General features: G+C 41.5%; 1 long non-coding RNA gene across 3 annotated transcripts in view; it reads left to right on the top strand.

Moving 5' to 3' along the window:
* Positions 1-20,101, top strand: part of LOC138742325 (uncharacterized) — a 42,618-nt gene extending 22,517 nt beyond the window's left edge. The window contains exons 3-6 of one of the 3 annotated variants that reach the window (XR_011344125.1): positions 1,283-1,465; positions 11,567-11,697; positions 13,203-13,504; positions 18,918-20,101. This is a non-coding gene — a long non-coding RNA (uncharacterized lncRNA). The remainder of the gene's footprint in view (positions 1-1,282; positions 1,466-11,566; positions 11,698-13,202; positions 13,505-18,917) is intronic. The other 2 variants (XR_011344080.1, XR_011344099.1) reach the window with 2 other exon arrangements.
* The last annotated feature ends 378 nt before the right edge of the window (positions 20,102-20,479 follow it).

Genomic DNA, 20,479 nt, shown 5'->3' with positions numbered 1-20,479 from the left:
TCTCTGTCTGATATGTGCCTGCACAGAAATCCCAGACAACCTGCGTGTGGTGTTCTAAATTCTTAGCCAAGAAGAAATGTGAAAGAAGTATTCAGTCGCAAAGTTTTAATTGAGTTAAAGAGAACAAAAAGTTTTCTGTAGCAGAAAGTTTGCTTAGCTACGGTTTTTTTAAAATAAAGCAGCTTGATGATTAACAGACACCACGCAAACAGTTACAATTTGAAATCCATATTCTGCAAGGATGGAGGAAATAGATTTAATAATAACTTTCAAAGTAAACCAAGGTACGTTTGATGGGCTAAATTACCTATTCTGCAATGAGTCACCCTATAATTCTGTGTTTCCACGTAGTTGTTTGTTGAGATTCTAGTTTTCCTTTTACGGCATTTGCATTTTTTTCAACATAATAAGATAAGGTTATCCCTTGCTGTCTTACCCAAAATTAAGCTGCATTGAGGGTGGAAAAAAATCATCGAATTCCACCTTGTTCTTAACCATGAGTGGCACAGTTAGCGCAGCAATTAGCACAACGCTGTTAGAGCGCCAGGAACTGGGATTCGAATCTGGCGCTGTCTCTAAGGAACTTGCGTGCCCTCCCTGGGTCTGTGTGGGTTTCCTCTGGGCTCTCCAGTTTCCTTCCACCATTCAAAACATACAGGATGTTGTAGGTCGTAATTGGATGGCATGGGCTCATGGGTCAAAAGGGCTGTTACCTTGCTGTATGTCTAAAAAAAATATTTCCCCATTACTTCCCCGCAGCTGAACCAGATTGCTTTAAAAATCTTGCTCTTCACACCTGCAGCACTCACCAACACAGTAACATAGCGAGATGAAAGATGGAATGTGCCCTGTTTTATTACATCTGCCTCGGGCCCAGCATCCAGTGCCTAAATGTTGTTCAAATTGAGAGCTTTCCCTTTGTTCTCCTCTCGGCGTGTTCTATCTACCCTGCAGGGAAGTATCAGCATTTCTTCAGAATTCCAGCACTTGCTACATTTTTCTTTTGTTACTGATGCTTCATTAGGAAGTGTGATACTTTGAAATAAAATCTCTTTATGACTGATTACCCTCAGCGTGGCTTGTTTTGATCCAATTGCTATAATGACATTTTTATAGTTCTTGCTGAGGCCAAGATCTTTGGTCAATGATGGATTTCAATACAACTAAGAGAATTATTAATAATGTTTGACCTGATCATTTTCCTTAGCTCATGTTTAATGTGTCTGCTTAACAGGATGCCTCAGTCTATATTTTTGTTTTCACTCTTTATGGTTATATTTAGATACAATAGAATAGACAGTTGACATTCCCAGCCATATTATCACTGAAAGCAGAAAAATCAGAACCTCAAGGCATCACTTATTTTAAATTTAACCCAGCTGGATCCATGCATTCTCAGTGACCATACCGTGTGGTTTATTTCTGCTGGATTATAATGAATATCTATTTGGAAACTCCATTTACAGTAAGTGGAATGGTAGGTCTTGAAATGTTGTCAAATGAACGTTCAGAATGCGAGTAATGACTTGCCTTTTTATTTTACCTCAGCAATTAATTCTTAGGCAGTGATTTCATTATCATCTATATACACATTTTTACTATCATCCCAGATGACTTTCAAGATCTATCGTGAACTATGTGATCCAATTACAATATCCAAAGGCATTCAACTGACCTCAAGCAACACTGATTTTAATTCTGCTTTTTTTACTAAAAAAATCTGAACCATTCATACATGCATTTACTTTCTGGGATGTGCATTTACTGAATTCATTTCATCTCTTTACGTGATACCTCGGCTCCATAATAGCACTCTCGTCTCTAAGGCAGAAGTTCAATGCTTCAAGCTGCTCTTCAGAACTTGTGCCATTAATCTAGGCTGACATTTCCAAACAATGCAAAGGGAGATTTACTTGTTGATTAAGATTTTAACACAAAGAGAAACCTGTCTGTTCACACGCATATAAAATAAGAGCTTCTGCATAATGTTAAGTCCTCAATAAAACAATAATATCTATTCCTATATTGCCTTTAATATGAGAACATTTATCAAGGTAAATTAAAGAGTTAACCAAATTAGAAGTAATGTTGAATGTACAAGGAAGTATTAGAAATGTAAACAGAAAATATTAGAATTACTCAGCAGATTGGACAGCATCTACAAAAGAGACAAGTTGAGCTATTGTTTCATTGGAGACAGGAATGTCAAGCATGTTTTAAAGTGGGATGGGCAAAGAGATATAGCGTGGAGAGGAAAGGAGACCTAAAAGCATAGGTGGTGTTCATACATCTATAGAATTGTAGAATCATAAATTCGTACAGCATTGCAAAAAGTCATTTACCCCAACTTGCTCACAACGAGTTTCCACCTTTTTGTATTCATTCCATCTCGTGGTAATTGATCCACAGCCTTCTATGCCTTAAGCAAATCAGGTATTTTTCCACACACTTAAATCCTGTCAGCAACCCAGCTTCAATCATTCTCTCATGCAGTGATTTCCATGCAATTACCACTCTCTCGAAGAAGATACCCTCCTCATATTCCCTCTAAATCTCTTCCAGTCTACCCTAGCTATATTGCAAAATATTATTTTCTAAATTTCTTTTAAATTTTGCAATTGTACCTTCTTCTTCCGTTTCTGGCAGCTTTTACTCACCCCCCCACCTTGAAGTGAAAAAGGCATCCCTCAGATCCCTATTAATTCTTTCTCCTGTCTGCGCCCTCAAATCTTATACTCTCCTACCCTGAGAAATAGATTCTGGTTATGACTACAGCTCTCATTATCATCTTTGTGTATTGTCAGACTCTGGCTTTACTTTATTTACTCTTAATTTAGTCTATGTGTGAGCTGAGTCCAGCGCGTTCGTTGAATGAAGTGATAGGAGAAGGTATTCGGTTCAACAGTCAGTTTATTACACCACACAGCACAGCACAGCACAAGAATAAAACTTAACAGAGCTCTGGGTCAGTCTGTTAGTTCATAGGTCACCTGCCAGTGAGCTACTCCCCGAGACTGACCCCTATTGTCCAGTTGGCACAGTTTATATAGGTCAATCTTATCACACAGAACAAAAGTTGTTTTCCCTGCTAGATCTTTTTGCATAAGGGTTATCACAAGTCATCTCCTGTTTTGCAGATTTCTGGGGTGTAGCCTTCCCATGTTAATCCTCCAGGCCAGACTATCCTGTTGTTTAGATCTGAAATTAATTCATCCCCAGATATTTCTAATCACCATTTGGTCCCTGTCTGGCCAATTTCTGCTGTTCTCTTTCACACCTCCTCGTGCCTTAATCTTCCTCCTAGACTGGTTTTCCATTCCCTTTGATTCTTGCGGGCCATTCTTTGTTCTGATCTGGCCTGTGTCTCCTGTGCTACTTCCCACCTCCTTCAGTTGAGCATTCCTCCTAAATCGTTTTATGCATATCCTCTCCCTGTATCTTGGGAGCGGCCAATTTCTGTTCAGCCAACTTTGCTCCATGCTGTGACAGCCACTTAGCCACATTCCTCTTTCCCTGACTCATGCAGTACAAATAAACTTATTAATTAATCATTTATTTCATAATGTTTTAACCCCTAGATTCCAACAGTCCCCCTTTTGGTCTCATGAAAATGAGACCAACCACCAGTTAACTTATTAGATAGAGAAATCCGGGTTACATGCCAGGGTTGGCATTTCTGATCCCTTGTAATCATTACACTCTTGAGAGGGCAGTAGGGACAAATACATGCCTTGGGGTCTGGGGATGTCTCTATGTGACAGCGCTCGTTGAATGAGGCACTGGAGGCAGGGAAGGATGCATGGGATCAGAATCAACGCCAAAACCACAAATCCAGCAACTAGCACTATAGTATGTATCCATCCCCAGTCTCCAGAGAACAAATTTCCCAGCCATGCGCTGCCCAAGGGTCGCCAGGTCTGAACCGGGACGTGAGCTAATTTGCGAATACCTGAAGAAATCTCCTTTACTGCTTGCCCATTGTCATTGATTTTTAAACAACAATAGATTCTACCATCAACAGTCCCCGGAGTCCAATATGTTCTTTAAAGGGACCCGTTCAGAAAGTTCTTAGTCCGTAGTTGCTCACAGGTTCTCAGTCGCCGCCGTACGAATCTGTTCCAGTGTCCGTGCTGGTGGGTCCGTGGCTGCACACTGACTCCAATGATACCACGTCTCGCCTTTTCCCTGTAGTCAAACCGCGTGGGACGTCCTCTCCACCCCTCGGTAGGGTCCTGTCCACCTGGGCTCCGACCACTTTCTCTTGATGACCTTTAGCAGAATCCACTCCGCGACTGAAGGTATCGGTGTTTCCCCTTCTCTGTTGGGACTTGTGACCTGTTGTGAAAAATCTGACACCAGAGCCGTTAGTTTATCATAATACAGCTTGCATCCCATTGAACTTACCTCATTCTTCGTAGTCTGACTTCTGGCTCCCGGTCCCGGGAACTGGTGCCCCGTTCGTAGTTCATATGGAGTGAATCCTGTCACAGAACTTACCGAACTCCTTATTGACATTAATGCCAGAGGCAACGCATCCACCCAATTTAGTTTGGTCCGTGCCTGTACTTTCCCGATCTTACCTTTTATTGTTTGGTTCATCCTCTCCACTATTTTCTGCCATGTTAATGCCTTCATGGGTAAACGTAACATTTGGAGCATTCAGGATCTTTTCTAGTCTCGTCTGCCTTAACGAAGTCATTGTAAATGCTGTGGAGCTCACAAATGCTACAATACTATGTGTTGTTAATACTGTCAGGCCATGTCCCATTACTATGTGTGCCACCTTTTGTAGAATCTTTGCTACTCCTGCTGCATGTCTTGTACATGGTGGGTGTCTGTCTTCCGTTGGGTCTAGTGTGATACTCCCATACATGAGCACACATCTTCCACCCCCTTTTTTCTGAAAAAGAACACCATCAATTGTGTGTGCTTTTTCAGAAACATCCAAAAAGAAAGGTAGTTTATAATTTGGAATCGCCAAATCTGTAGCTGTTGTAAGAGCTTGCTTCAATAGAATAAAACTCATCTCAGCCTGTGCAGTCCAATCCAGTGTAGCTCCCAGGTTCCTCATCCCCTGCTCATTCACCAAAGTTCGCAGTGGATGTGTCAATTCACCATACGATGGGATAAACTGCCTACTATAACCTGACAAACCCAAAAACAAAAGCATCTCCTTTACTGTCTTTGGTTTTGGATGATGTAGTATTGCATCTGCCAAATAGGGGTGTAATCTGACAGTTCGAAGGTTATGGGATCAACCTGCTGACAAAAACCCACATCTGCTGATCCCACTGACCACAGGTTCTCAGGGAGAGAGTCTAGCATAGGGGCTGAGTCGGGGTGATCCATCTTCTCCCTACCATGAAATCGTTCAATCTGTCTATGCTCAAGGAGGACTTGATCATGTGTCGGAGACAAAATTCTGTATGCCTGACCAGATGAGGAGAACTGCACTGTCGGTATTTGGGTGTCAGACCAGTCCCTTAGGGACTTCAAGTTCCGACACATCGGTCCCAAATCTTTTGCCTGATGAGTAGTGCCAATTGCAAGGGTGACATGAGGAATGGCCTCACCTGCCATCTCATACCATTCCAGCTGTTCAGATGTCAGTGCCACCGCAGCGGCCACTCCCTCCTTTCCTATCACTATGTAGTCCGAATTAATTTCCCATTGCCTGCCCTCTACCTCTTCATAAAAGGCATGCTGATACATTTCATCCCCATCCCTATCGTAAAAGAGGGTCATATGGGGAGGGTCCGAGGGAGGGGTATACGGGTGTAACGTCTGGATCCACGGCTTCCATTGATTATAAAGCTTTAGCAGCCCTCCCTTCTGTGGGTCCTCAGGTTGCAGCAGCCCCCAGTAAATGTCAGCCCATTGTCCCTCAGACGCGGATCCTCCAGCTGCCGCCAACAACATCTGAGAACTGGAATGCAGTGTAGTTATTGAACAGTTCATAGACTATCCATTTGGAAAGGTGACCTCTATTCCGCTGGGTCCACAAAGGATCGATGCTCCGCACTTGACCAACAGGTCTCTGCCCAAGAGATTGGTAGGGCACCTGGCTGACAAAATGTACTGATGTGTAAAAGTCTGTCCTGCCACAGAAGTGACTAGTGGTGTAGAAAACGGCAGATTTTCTGGTGTACCCGAGAACCCTAACAGCTGGACGCTAGAGGATGATGTTTTATCTTGAAATTCAGTGCCAGTGAGTGTTGAAAATCTGGCTCCCGTATCCACTAAAAAGGATACTTCCATGTCCATAACTTTAATCTGCAGGAAAGGGTCTGCCAACCTAGCCTGCTCGTGGGTGCTCGGGCTCCGTCACTGTGGGCAATATTGCTCCTCCTCTGTCAGCAAAGGGAATTGTCTCCTCGGAGCTAGAGCCGCATAGGGTGCCTGATGTACCGGGGGTGGCACTGACGATCTCTGGGGCTGGACCCAAGGCTCCTGTTGTGGTGGTCCATAGCCCCTTGCCCCCGGGTCCCGAGGCTCCCAAACTAGGGGACAGTCTCTCTTCAAGTGTCCTGGCTGACCGCATCCAAAACATACGGCTGGCTGCCTTCGTGGAGCACTCCGAACTCTCCCTCTTACTCGGAATCCCCCCATTGGACCTCCCATTCTGCCCCCATCGGTGGGACCCGGTGCCCAATATGGGGCCGGGTGCCAATTAGTATCATTCCCTTGTGGTGGCTGCGGTGGCTGCTGAATCATCTGGTTTGCACCCTTTGAGGAAATCTTTTTTTTCCTCATTTGCCTTTTGCCTAGCCTCTGCCAATTGAAGCTTAAGGAGTTGCCAGACTCCGTAGTTTGTTTGTCCTCCTTTTGCTTAGCCCTGTAACGTTTCATGTGATGGGTCAAATGTTTTTCCCATTGCTCATTCGAGCAGCCAGGAATATCAGGGTTATTCTCTAATGCCTCCCTAACTACAGCTGGCAGTCCACTCGTTACTGCAGCCCTAAAGAGTGTAGTCTGCAAGGGATCTGTGGCTGGGTGTACTCCTGCCTTATCAGTCCAACTCTCCCTACACTGACTCAAAAAAAGTCGAGATCTCCTCATCCTCCTTTATGGAAAAGGTCAGGGACTGCATGACACCGGGGGGAACGGGGAACTTATCTCTCATTGCCCCTCCTATTGCCGTAGCATGGTTGGCAAATGGCTCAGCATCGAGGCACCTAGTGATTCCTGCGATCATTTCTACCTGCTGAATCTCCCACAGCCCAAGCTGTTTCCCCAATAATGCTCTCCAATCCCCTATGGCTATCTTATGTCCCATCGTAAGTTGGCAGAACTTTCCCATCCACGCTCCCCCTCCCTCAGTCGGAGGTGGCATTTTGTCCAAAATACAATTCATGTCAGTGAATGAGAAGGGTTGATACCTTTCCCCAATTTGCGGACCCTCATAAATTAGCGGCATCTGTCTATATCTTTCTGGAAGCCGTATTTCCCCCCTTTCCCGCAACGCATATCCCAAAGGGGAGCAAGGGTTCTCCTGACCCTGTCTTCTGTGTGTGATCATGCTTCCCCTGATCGTGACTGGCTGTTCCTCCTCTTCACTCTCAACACTCACACTAGCTATTTCAGTTTCCTCGTTCTGCTCTCTCTCCCGCTCCCATCTGACACTCGCTGGGTCATATCCCTTCCTATTCTCCTCTTCTTGTCCCAGCTCTCTCCCCGCTGTGCTTCCTAAGCACCTACTATGTTCCCTTACTGCAGCTATCTCATTCTGTCCTTCGTGTACTTGCTCTCTCTCCTTTGTTTTTTCCCATCGCATACTAGTCTCCCTTACTTTACATACATCATTCTGTATTTCCTTTGTTAACTCCTTCATGTCCTCCACCCTTTCCTGCATAACTCTTTTAAGTCTCTCCTTCGCCTCCTGGAGTTCGTGACCTGCTAATTCAGTGACCTCCACTATTCCCTCATTTATCTGCATCACGGGCATTTGGGAAATAGGATAAGGTGGTGGCCATATCTCTGGTAACTTTGGATATAGCGGGACTGACGGCTTAACCTACCCCGTATTCTCCTTAGTGATATGGGATCCTTTTTTAATATCATGTAGAGGGTTCAGTTCCACAGCCATGCAAGCCAATGTCATATTGTGTAAATCTGCCCTTCTCTGTTCCTTCACTCCTTTCTGTTGTTTGAGCCTTCTTTTATTCCATAAAGACCCTTGTGTCTTTGCCTCATGTTCCTGTACCTCCTTGGCTGCTTCCCTCTCTGCTTCTCCTAAGTACAGTAACAGCCGGATTTTTCAAACCCTCGTGGTACCTTCCCCTGACTCTGCAGCTCTTTCCAAATCTGTTCGTACCGTGCCATAGCCTGTACCTCCTCTCCCTTCGGTAATCCTCCCAGTAATTGATTCCTTGTATTTTCCCACTGTCTGTCTACAGATGGGGGAACTCCTCTGTCTTCCCCGAACTCTTGCCCTACCTCCCTGTAAAACAGTACAATCTGTAACCTCTGCTACCCCTTTTTCAGAAGTACTTAAAACATCGTGAGTAATACAGTGATATACACCGCAACACTACCAGCGTGCATGAAAAAACAGTTAAATGCCGAACACCTTATACAGATACTTATTACTATTATGGTACACGATTCCTAAACAAATACTTATTATACACTACTATGGTACACGATTCTTAAACAAATACTTATTATACACTACTATGGTACATGATTCTTAAACAAATACTTATTATACACTACTATGGTACACGATTCTTAAACAAATACTTATTATACACTACTATGGTACACGATTCTTAAACAAATACTTATTATACACTACTATGGTACAAGATTCTTAAACAAATACTTATTATACACTACTATGGTACACGATTCTTAAACAAATACTTATTATACACTACTATGGTACACGATTCTTAAACAAATACTTATTATACACTATAGAAACAAATAACTATAACACAATACACCTTATACTACTTGGCCAAGTGTCTAAATCTACCTCTCGAGATTGCTACAAGGGGCTCCAACCCCGTTCTACTAGAGGGACCTCAACCTCCTTAGAGGGATTCCAACCGGACCTCAACCTCCTTAGAGGGATTCCAACCTTTTCCTAGAGGGACCTCAACCTCCGTAGAGGGATTCCAACCTCCTTTTCCTAGAGGGACCTCAACCTCCTTAGAGGGATTCCAACCGGACCTCAACCTCCTTAGAGGGATTCCAACCTTTTCCTAGAGGGACCTCAACCTCCGTAGAGGGATTCCAACCTCCTTTTCCTAGAGGGACCTCAACCTCCGTAGAGGGATTCCAACCTCCTTTTCCTAGAGGGACCTCAACCTCCGTAGAGGGATTCCAACCTCCTTTTCCTAGAGGGACCTCAACCTCCGTAGAGGGATTCCAACCTCCTTTTCCTAGAGGGACCTCAACCTCCGTAGAGGGATTCCAACCTCCTTTTCCTAGAGGGACCTCAACCTCCGTAGAGGGATTCCAACCTCCTTTCTGTTTTATTCTTGTCTTTAACTAGGTCTTTTGCAGAGTAGTGACAACACACAATTTTATCTTTGCCAATCGCAGAACTTCGTTTGAACAGGCGTCTGCTTACCTCACTCTGTTGAATGGTCACTTGTTGTTATCATCACCCCACAATCGACCGGTGTTTCGTATCTTTTCTTCCGTCACTTCTCCATCTTCATCACGTCGGGGTCACCAAATTGTCAGACTCTGGCTTTACTTTATTTACTCTTAATTTAGTCTATGTGTGAGCTGAGTCCAGCGCGTTCGTTGAATGAAGTGATAGGAGAAGGTATTCGGTTCAACAGTCAGTTTATTACACCACACAGCACAGCACAGCACAAGAATAAAACTTAACAGAGCTCTGGGTCAGTCTGTTAGTTCATAGGTCACCTGCCAGTGAGCTACTCCCCGAGACTGACCCCTATTGTCCAGTTGGCACAGTTTATATAGGTCAATCTTATCACACAGAACAAAAGTTGTTTTCCCTGCTAGATCTTTTTGCATAAGGGTTATCACAAGTCATCTCCTGTTTTGCAGATTTCTGGGGTGTAGCCTTCCCATGTTAATCCTCCAGGCCAGACTATCCTGTTGTTTAGATCTGAAATTAATTCATCCCCAGATATTTCTAATCACCATTTGGTCCCTGTCTGGCCAATTTCTGCTGTTCTCTTTCACACCTCCTCGTGCCTTAATCTTCCTCCTAGACTGGTTTTCCATTCCCTTTGATTCTTGCGGGCCATTCTTTGTTCTGATCTGGCCTGTGTCTCCTGTGCTACTTCCCACCTCCTTCAGTTGAGCATTCCTCCTAAATCGTTTTATGCATATCCTCTCCCTGTATCTTGGGAGCGGCCAATTTCTGTTCAGCCAACTTTGCTCCATGCTGTGACAGCCACTTAGCCACATTCCTCTTTCCCTGACTCATGCAGTACAAATAAACTTATTAATTAATCATTTATTTCATAATGTTTTAACCCCTAGATTCCAACAGTATCAAGACTAACAAGAGAGATGAGTGTCTTTAACATTCCTGCAATTGTTGCTGAGTCTTCACATTTCTTCCTGATTTAGAAATAAAATATCTGAATCAAATTTAATGCAGATTTATTTCCGAGTAGCATCTTTCTTTTATGGATTATAACTAGTCCATGAACTAAAGGTAATCAACAATGGTTACAGCTAAAAGGCAGGAAAATGGGGTTAAGAGGGAAAACACACCAGTGATCATTTGGTTTTTTTTTGGAACAGACTCAATGGGCTGAATGGCCTAATTCTGCTCCTACATCTTATAAATTTGCTATTGGAAATTCACATTTAAAATAAAATATATCAACTTGGTCATTTAAAAAGTCATCTTTCTAGAGAGAATTTATCCATTATATTCTTTGTTCCATGTCAACAATGAAGTTAGAAATAAATCCAAGCCAATGTAAGACAGTCACGTGTCTATTCATCAAAATAAAACATCACAAAACAAAATTATAATATTCTATTTGATCTCTTTCAAAAAGGTCTTCTGAAATCTCTCATGGTATGTAGTGAATACTAATGTTGATTACTTTCACGTGTCAATAAACAATAAATTCAGGAACTCAATTCCATCACTAATGAAACCCATCATCAAATAATTTGTTTCGATTTGAAGCTCCAGTGACTACATCAAAAATAAAACTCTCTGAGCTAAGACGTAACATTCTGCTTTTATGAGAAATTATTCCAAGATGCCTATGTTCATTATTTTTTGGTTATATTCTTGGCAAGTAGTGACAATTTCTTTTTAGACATACAGCACGGTGACAGGCACTTTTGGCCCATGAGCCTAATTACACACAACCAACCTACAATCCCGATACATTTTGAAGGGTGAGTGGAAACTGGAGCACCCAGAGGAAACCCACGCAGACTTGGGGCGGACATACAAACTCCTTACAGACAGTGCTAGATTTGAACCCCTGTCCCTGGCTCTGTAAAAGCCTTGCCCCACTAACCATGCCTTTCCATTACCAGCAATGAAGGATGACATGTTATCATGTTGTGGGAAGGATGGTAGACTGATTATTTTCCTCTTTTTTTCAAGGTAGAGCAGGAGGTGGGAAATTGGCTTGATGTTGAAAGAACAATGTCTTGAACATAAAAGAAGATGACAGTGATTGAATAGGATCTGGTAGTGAACATGGCCCGCTTCTATTTTTTAATTCAGAAAGTTAGGTAAGACTTTTATTCTTATTGAGCTTTTCATGATGTAGGATGTCCTAAAGCATTTTGCATGCAGGTAATATATATTTTGTTACATTTAGTGCTGTATTATAAGTACAGCAGTCAGTAATGTCCCACAAACTTTAGCGAGAGAATAACTAGATGATCTATTTTACTGATGTTGAATAAGTACTACAAAAGTTCAGTAACAAATCTTCCAACTACCTGAGTTGAGTACATGGATTAAAGCTGCTTTTGCGAGATGCTAAACATAGATTTTTCCCAGCTCAAGTGCTGTATGTGAAGAGCCAGGGGCTCTGAAGCTTAGTGAGTACAATATTAAAGAAGCTACTGACAACTGAGGGAGATTTGCTGAATGTCACTAGTAGCCACAGGCAATTTGAGCAATCTAAACTGAGAGAACATGAAATTGTGACCCACAGTAGCCTCCAGTCACATCAAATGTGTATCCACATTCTCCATAAAAATGAACGTAAGGTGACCCTGGAATCTTTTTTCCTGCATTAATCAAATATTAGCAAACCACAGAACGAGATCAAATCCTCGGAATTACGTTAATTGCCTGCACAGAAAATGATTTTAAAAAAATAAGTGCCACATCACGAGGACAAAGTCAGGGCCTTGATTCTTCTTCACTTGAAGCCTTATGGCTGGGCAGTTCAGAAGCTGATCTAATGTGAAATTACCATAGGTAATTCAATTTACATCACAGAACATCCCTCCCCACAATGAGTTATGCAGCACAGTTTAAATTTAATATTTTTAAACAGATATACAGCATGGTGACAGGCCCTTTCAACCCATGAGCCTGTGCTGCCATTAATCCCAATTGACATACAACCTTCAGTACATTTTGAAGGGTGGGAAGAAACCGTAGATCGTGGGGAAAACCCAACAAGACACTGTGAGAATGTACAAACTCCATACAGACAGAGTGGGATTTGAACTCTAGTCCTTATCGTTGGCACCATAACAGTGTTGAGCAAACAGCTATGTTATGGTGCTGTCCGTGTTTGAAACAGAAGAAAAGTAGAAAAAAAACTTGAAAAAAGGGAGTTAAATAAGGAAATCTGCAGATGGTATGATTGTAGCTTATAGGAAAATGCTGGAGAAACTCAACATGTCCCGCAACATTTTTATGTAGCAAAAATAATGATACATAACCAACATTTTTAGGCCTTTATGAGCAAAATGTAGGCAGGCACCTGAACAAAATAGTGAAAGGAGAGACATGGGAAGGAGCGCAGGCCCATAGACAAGAGGTCATAGGTGAATACAGGCAGGAGGGTGCAAGACAAATGCTGAGAAGTGATGGGGAGGGGATAGCTCTTTGAATGGGGAGGGTATAGGATGAGGAACTAGAGAAAGGAATCATAGGGATAGGAAGAGAGGGAGACAGGGGAGTGGCCTAACAGAAAAGAGAGGAGTCAAATGTTAAAGCCATCAGTTCAGAGTTGCCCAGATGGAATATTAGATGTTGCTCTTCCAATTTGCAGGTGGCCTTGGTTTGGCAGTGCAAGAGGCCATGGACAAACTTGTCAATGTGGGAGCGGGGTGCAGAATAGAAATGATTGGCCTTTGGGAGATCCCCACCATTACTGCAGACAGAGTGAAGGTGCTCAGCAAAATGATCTCCAAATCTATGTCTGGTCTCTCCAATGAAGATAAGGCCACAATGGGAGGACTGGATACAGTAGATGAACCCCTGAAGATTAACAAGTAATGTTGAGCTTGGAAGAATATCAGGTTCGAAGGGTTCACAGAGAGACAAGTTTGGATTCAAGCGTTACAATCACAGGTAACCTTAATGAAAACACAAGAGACAAACAGGGAAAAACTTTAAACTCAATTACTATATTACTAAACAAATATATAGATATTTACATTTTCATCAGACCCAGTTTGAACTCAAATACCAATGGCCACCTATACTCTACACACTCACACAAATGTACATACTTTACAGACAGGGACATTCACACATACTCCCGGTTCCTCATTGTGGGTACAACTCTCTGCAAGCACTGATCTATCACAGTATTACATCTCAGCTTAAGTGTAGTGTACACCTTACTTCCAACAATGTCAACAGTAGTGACCTGGAATGGAGAGATGTCTGGAGCTTTGACCACAAGGCAGAGAGAAAGAATGTGCTATATGTTGATGTGATATATAGTTCTGATCTGGGTGCTAGCCAATTTTAACTGAGGCAATTGAAAGGTGTGTGCAAATTGACAGGTGATGTGATTTCCAAATAAATTTCAAACAGAGAGGGCATGTGACCACCCACAATCTATAATATTCCCAATAGGAAGGGAGGCCATGTGTTTCTCCAAAATCCACATAAAACATTCCACTCCTTGGAAGTCACAACACTCTGCAATCACTACAAAGACAATCAATGGTACAAGAGCCTAAAGACGAGCACTCAACGGTACAAGGACGGCCTCTTCCCCGCTGCCATCGTATTCCTGAATAATCAATGAACCAAAGACACTGCCTTACTTATTGTGCACTATTAATTTTAATTTTTTTATAGTAATATTGTAAGATAGTTATAATTTGAATGTTTGCTCTATGAATTTCATGACTTGTTCATGACAATAAATTCTGATTCTGATTCTGAATAACTGCTTTCTATACAGTAAACTCTATTCACATGTTATAACTATATACTGTATATTAAACAAGAGAAAAGAGAAAAGAAAAAGAAAACATGTTTAAAAACAATGCAAACTAAGTGGATCAGTATATAGACAAGTGCCTTCCAGATGCTGGACAAGGCACATAATTAAATTTAATGACACCTCACCAGCTCTCTCCCCCTCCTCCCAACCGAACAGGGGCATTGTGTTCCTGATGGAGTAGGGTACTGTGAGAGCTGCTGCCCAGTGTCAGAGAGGGGAGAAGAGAAAGAAAATGATCTGGTCACTGACACGTAAGCCTGGTTTCTCCAGATTAGCTGGCAAATATGTGCACCTTCACTACGAGCGTCTGCAAGCAGACAGTGCAGGGTCACCCATAAGGTGCCAGAGCCCTCTCTTGGCTAGCACATCCTCCGTTCACATTTGGGCACTCTCTAAACACAGAACCCAGATGCCCCTCTCTGTGCTATCCCACAGTGAGGCAGAGGGCAGGCATTTATTCAGAGTGTACCCATATCTCCTGGAAGTGCCCCGTTTTTCTGGGCTGTCTTTTGACACCAGGATGCTGTTCCCACTCATGTTCCCTTTAAATGGGTGCCACAAGTTCCTGTGTTGGTTCACTGTAACGATAGCCAGAAGGAGTTAGGATTGAAAGTTGGCCAAATTAGTAGGTTTAAATAAAAGTTCTTGAAGTGCCCACCCCATTAAGTATTTATTTCTATTAATGGGAGGGCTGACAAAACAAAATATATATAATATTACTTGCCAGTATTTGATCTGTAACACTGTACTTATAAACTGTAACATTGAAATAGTGATCTGTAACTCCGATTTCCTGAGTGTGCTGAGAGACATTGTACCACAACTCAGGGTGAAAATAAGAGAGGGGGAAAAAAAGCAAAATGTCAATTGCAAAAGCTGCATTGGGAATGTGCAAAACAAAAGATGCGGTCATTGTTGAGCTCGAGGGTCCAATGAGGACATTTCCATGGCAACAGCTGTCATATGTCTGCTTGAAAGTTCTATGCATAATAAGTGACAACAGCTCCTTGCTGGTTAAACTGAATGATGTGATGGCTGTAAGGCTGTGGGGAATCGCAGCTGTCTGATGATGAGCATTTCGTAGACTCTCACTTTGAAGAATGTGTTCCCACAAGTGCAATATCTATTCCAAACATTACTAATCCCCCCCCCCCGACAGATTTTTTTGCAAAACTGAAGAAAATAGTAAATAAATTTTTATGGAAAGGTAAGAAATCAAGAATAGCGCTAGAAAAATTAGCATGGAGTTAAAAACAAGGAGGGTAATAGCTACCAAACTTCAAAAATTACTACAGGGTGGCACAATTAAGGTACTTATCATATTTTCATCAGAGAGGAGAAAACCCAAACTGGACTAAGATAGAATTAGACAAACTGGGAGAAAATATCCCGGAACACATACTTTATAAATGGGATAAAAAATTGATGCAATATAACAATTCACCAGAATTACATCACATACTTAAATTATGGAAAAAATACACCTGGAAGAAAAAGAGATGAATCCCTGACAGTTGTCGATCCACCTAGGGATTTTATATTCTGACCCCTGGGTTCCTTTCCTATCTGTGAGTTGCTTCCTGCTCCCCCCCCCCACCCGTTGGTGAGCAGCCACATAATAGCACGTGCACCCGACAGGACACACACACACACACACACACACACACACACACACACACACACACACACACACACACACACACACACACACACACACACACTTTAGTGTGATCTCTTACATGATTAGTACTCCACTTATCCAACCGAAACACTTTGAACCGAGTAACCACAGCAATTGGTGTGTTTGAAGAGTATCAGTTTCAGTGGGTTCACAGAGAGATGAGTCTGGACACAAGTGTGACAATCACAGGTAACTTTAATGAACACACAGGAGACAAACAGCAGGGAATGTCGAACGGTATTCAATTACTCTACTATTAAACAATGCTATAGACATTCACATTGGACCCAGGTTGGACTCCAATTCCAGTGACCACCTATACACTACAACACTCACGCAAGTGTACCAACTCTGCAGGCAAACACTCCCAGTTCCCTGTACCAACGGGGCTACAGCTCTCTGCAAGCAATGATCTATCGGAGTACTATGGCCCAGCTTAAGTGTAATGCACTCCTCACCTTCTAATAAGGTCATTGGTAGCGACCTGGCATGGAGTGACATCCACGAGGCAGAGAGAAAGAATGCATTCTGCGTTGATGTTATGCGCAGTTCTGATCTTGGCGCCTAGCCAATAATGGCCTTTGGTAATTTAAATGAGCCAATGGCAAGGTGCACACTAATGGGTGGCCAGCGTCCAATCTTGATTGACAGAAGATGTGACTTCTAAATAAGTTTCAGACAGGAAGGGCACATGACGACCTGCAATCCACAATATTCCAGATAGGCAAAGAGGCCATGTGTTACATCACAATTCACATATAAGAGGTACCAAGGGGATGATTAGTGGGAAGGATGAGCGGATCAGGGATCATGGAGGGGATGGTCCCTGTGGAAGGTGGAGGGTGGAGGACAGCAGATGGAAGAAAATGCTCTCTGATGTAAGGTTCCCATTTTAAAGAACAGCAACACATCAGAACAAAAATAGGTCCAGTGATTTCAGAAGCTGTTCAATGTAAAATATGTGTGGGCATTGCTTTGGTATTTTACCTTCTGGTCCTGTAATACATTATCGCATAAGTCCTATGGGATAGAAAGGTTGGGGAACATCTGTTTATTTGTTCATTTATTTGTTGTTCTATAAATTATAGATAAAAATAAACATTTGCATTTGTAAAATGATCACAGCATATCTCTTTGAGCTTTACAGTCAAAACAGTATGTATCCCTTTGTCTCTTTTCCTCCAGCTCTCCATTCACAGAATGACCCCACCCCCCCCCCCCCCCCCCCCCCCGCCTCCTCCACACTATAATCAGATTTCAAGCAAAGGTCATACTTTACTGGAGCCTCTGAGTCACACATCAGAATAAATTTATCCCTATGTTCTGCTTTATTTCCTTATTCTAATACTAACTCAAAATAATCAGCCATGTGAATACATTTTACTCCAGAGATTAATCTGGTGCAAGCTGAGTTAAAAAGAACCAATTTTGTACCAAATTACTTCACCAAAGGAACAATAAAGGAAAGAAAATGAAGGACAGCAAGGATTCATAAAATTAACTGATAGAGAGAATTACTCTTCTTAATAATCTTCCGTGATTATTATGGTCATCGAGTTAGACAGCACAGAACAGGCCATTCAGCCCATCATCTCCATGCTGACCAGGTTGGCATTCTGACCTAGTCCCATTTGTCTGCATTTGGCTTATATCTTTCTAAACCCTTCTTATTCATAGATCTGTAAATGTATTTGAACATAAAAATCATCCCTGTTTCAATAGCATCCCTGGCTTGTGCTAAAATACATTTTCAGCATGTTGCTTCAATATTTAAAACGTATTTTATGCATGCTTGAGCTCGACATATAAACAAAATACTTAAGCTTACAGCCCTATATTTATGTGAATACATGAATAAATCCCATTAGTTCTTGGAAATGTCATTCCTTTCAGGCATTTTGTTTGAAATGCTCAAAATATTTGTCAATTTATTGCCCTGATAGTAATCCATATTTGAACAATACAAAGGAAACATAAAATGACAAAAAAAAATGCTGTTAACTAAAGATAAGGCTCTGGAAATGTAAAAAGATGTAACTTGTGCTATTTTTAAAATCATGATCACATGGCATGCAGATGTTTGAGAATTCCTGTAATTCCTCCATTATAGCACTCCTGTTCTTCGCAAACATTTTAAAAATTGCTAAATAAGCAGAGACAAGCTTCCCACTAATGCTGAAGTTTTCTTTGTGATTTAAATGATTTCTCATGGGAGTAATTTAATTACAGCACATTATACAAGGAAAACACTGTGATCATAATCTGGAGTGATGCATAATACCCATATCACTCAGAATAGAAAAGAAAGCCCCTTATAATTAATGCAGAAACTCTGAATCAGTGCATTCAGGAAACTCCACTAAGAAGTGATAGTGACCCTTAAGTCTCAACATTTTCAGGTGGTGTTTAGAAATCATATATAATTTCGCTTTATTTAAGATGCAAAGGAAGTATGCTAATCATCTTCAGAATTTCCTAATTCAGAGAAATAATGTAACAATATATTTCATATTCATCATTCACTTTTTCTCTTCCTTTAATATTAATTATCTTCCTTTCGTTCTTATGTGTTAATTATTTTTAACTTATTGCTGTGTTTTATATATCTGGGCAGCTGCTGTCAGCTGCATCTGGTCATTGGATTATTTATATGACTATAAATTTAATTTATTCATTAAGAGAATTTTTTTTTCTCTCTCTGTCATAATTTGTGGCTCAAGAGAGTGTTTGGATGACATATGCCAAATAGTGAGTTGGTGAAAAAAAAATGACACACAATATTTTTTCAGGAAACCTGTCTGTTTCTGCCAAACGGTGATCAGGAATTTTTTTATTTATTTCAGCATTAAATCCTTCACCTGAAGAAAACTGAAGGGCAAAATGTAACAACATTTCCAGTTTATGACAAAGTGAGAGCAAATAAGTACCAATTTTTTACAGAAAGCATTGGAGACATCAAAAGAGATGAGGATGGATTTATCCACACTCATAACTGTCTTGTATCTCTCACCTACCAGAAATATTGCTCTTCCATCATTTGTGGAGCATCCATCTACCTCATGCAATCACACACCAATATGGCGAGCTGTCAAGCAAGAAATTCAGTTCCCGTGTACTCCATCACTTTTCCATAAATTCTGGAGGAGAAGTGGCCTCGATTGCATCATTTTTAAAACAGCTTAGACTTCAAGGCTTCTTAAACTAGGGAAGCGCAAAAGACTGCAGATATTGGATTCTGAAGCAAAATCTAAAGAACTGGAAATACTCAACGGGGCAAGCAGTATCTGTGAAACCAAAGTGATTCTTGAACTATCATTAACTTGATATCTGTCAGAAGTACAAATTCTCACACATGAGTCTCTTTAAAGTCGGTGACACGACAAGCTTTATTTACAAGACTGCAGAGTTGGACTCAACTGGCTTCTCGCCAAGTCAAGCCCTGATACATACAGTGCATTGATTTTTATACCTTTTTTGCTTGTCCTTCCCCTCCTCTTTAACACTGTTTTAATTGGTTAGTTTTTGCAAAATCATTCTAAGTACACTTGCATTTGTAATTATCATGTTAGTCACGCACACTACGAACTCTGCACACACTAAATTCTGTTTTTCACTCTTTTATCAATCTTTGGCTCCTACATGTCTCTCTGTGACCATGAAAGATCTCTGTTTGTTATAACATTGTCCAGCTAAACTTTTATGGTAAGCTCCCTGTCTATTCTGGCTTCCCCTTTTATGATTAATCATCACATTTTAACTTAAGCCCTTTGTAACCTAAATTCTCTATCTATAACAATATCACTTCCAGATTATACCCTTGCAGACTGATTAATATTCAGCTCCTTACTGATCTTCCCCACCTACCTCAGTGTCATCAGGAAGATTCTTTAGCCCCGAACAGAGCACAAATTGATTATATGATTCTAGTATAAGAGGTTCTCTATCTTTCCCAGGATTTCCAGATCAGAATTCAGCATGAGAAGGCTAGTGATAAAGATGCAGTGCTGATTACAAGCTATGTTTGAGAATATGTGTATGAAAGTTTATTGTTATTCACACAAATGCAATGTACAGAGGCACCTAAATTCTTGCTTGCTGCAACTACACAGTTACATAATTATATATAAACCACCTGAGAGAGAAAAATGGTCATAAAGATAAAAGGATAGATAAACATTCAGTCACAATTAGTGCAAAAAAAAGTGATATTACAAAAATACAGAAAGGTGGTTCTGAGTAATTTATGGTGAAGGCAGTATGGGAAGCTTCACGAGCCTGATAGCTCTTGGAAAATAGCTGCTCTCAACCGGGAGGTGCCAGCCCTCAGGCCTGTACTTTCTGCCTGGAGGCAGCAGTCAGAAGAGAGCATCACCAGGATTAATAGGGATAATTTCTGGTGTTAGTG

The sequence above is a fragment of the Narcine bancroftii genome, chromosome 1 (assembly GCF_036971445.1).
Source record: "Narcine bancroftii isolate sNarBan1 chromosome 1, sNarBan1.hap1, whole genome shotgun sequence".
Taxonomy (NCBI): domain Eukaryota; kingdom Metazoa; phylum Chordata; class Chondrichthyes; order Torpediniformes; family Narcinidae; genus Narcine; species Narcine bancroftii.
The sequence above is the reverse complement of the archived record's forward strand: the minus strand, read 5'-3'. Positions and strand labels throughout refer to the sequence as shown.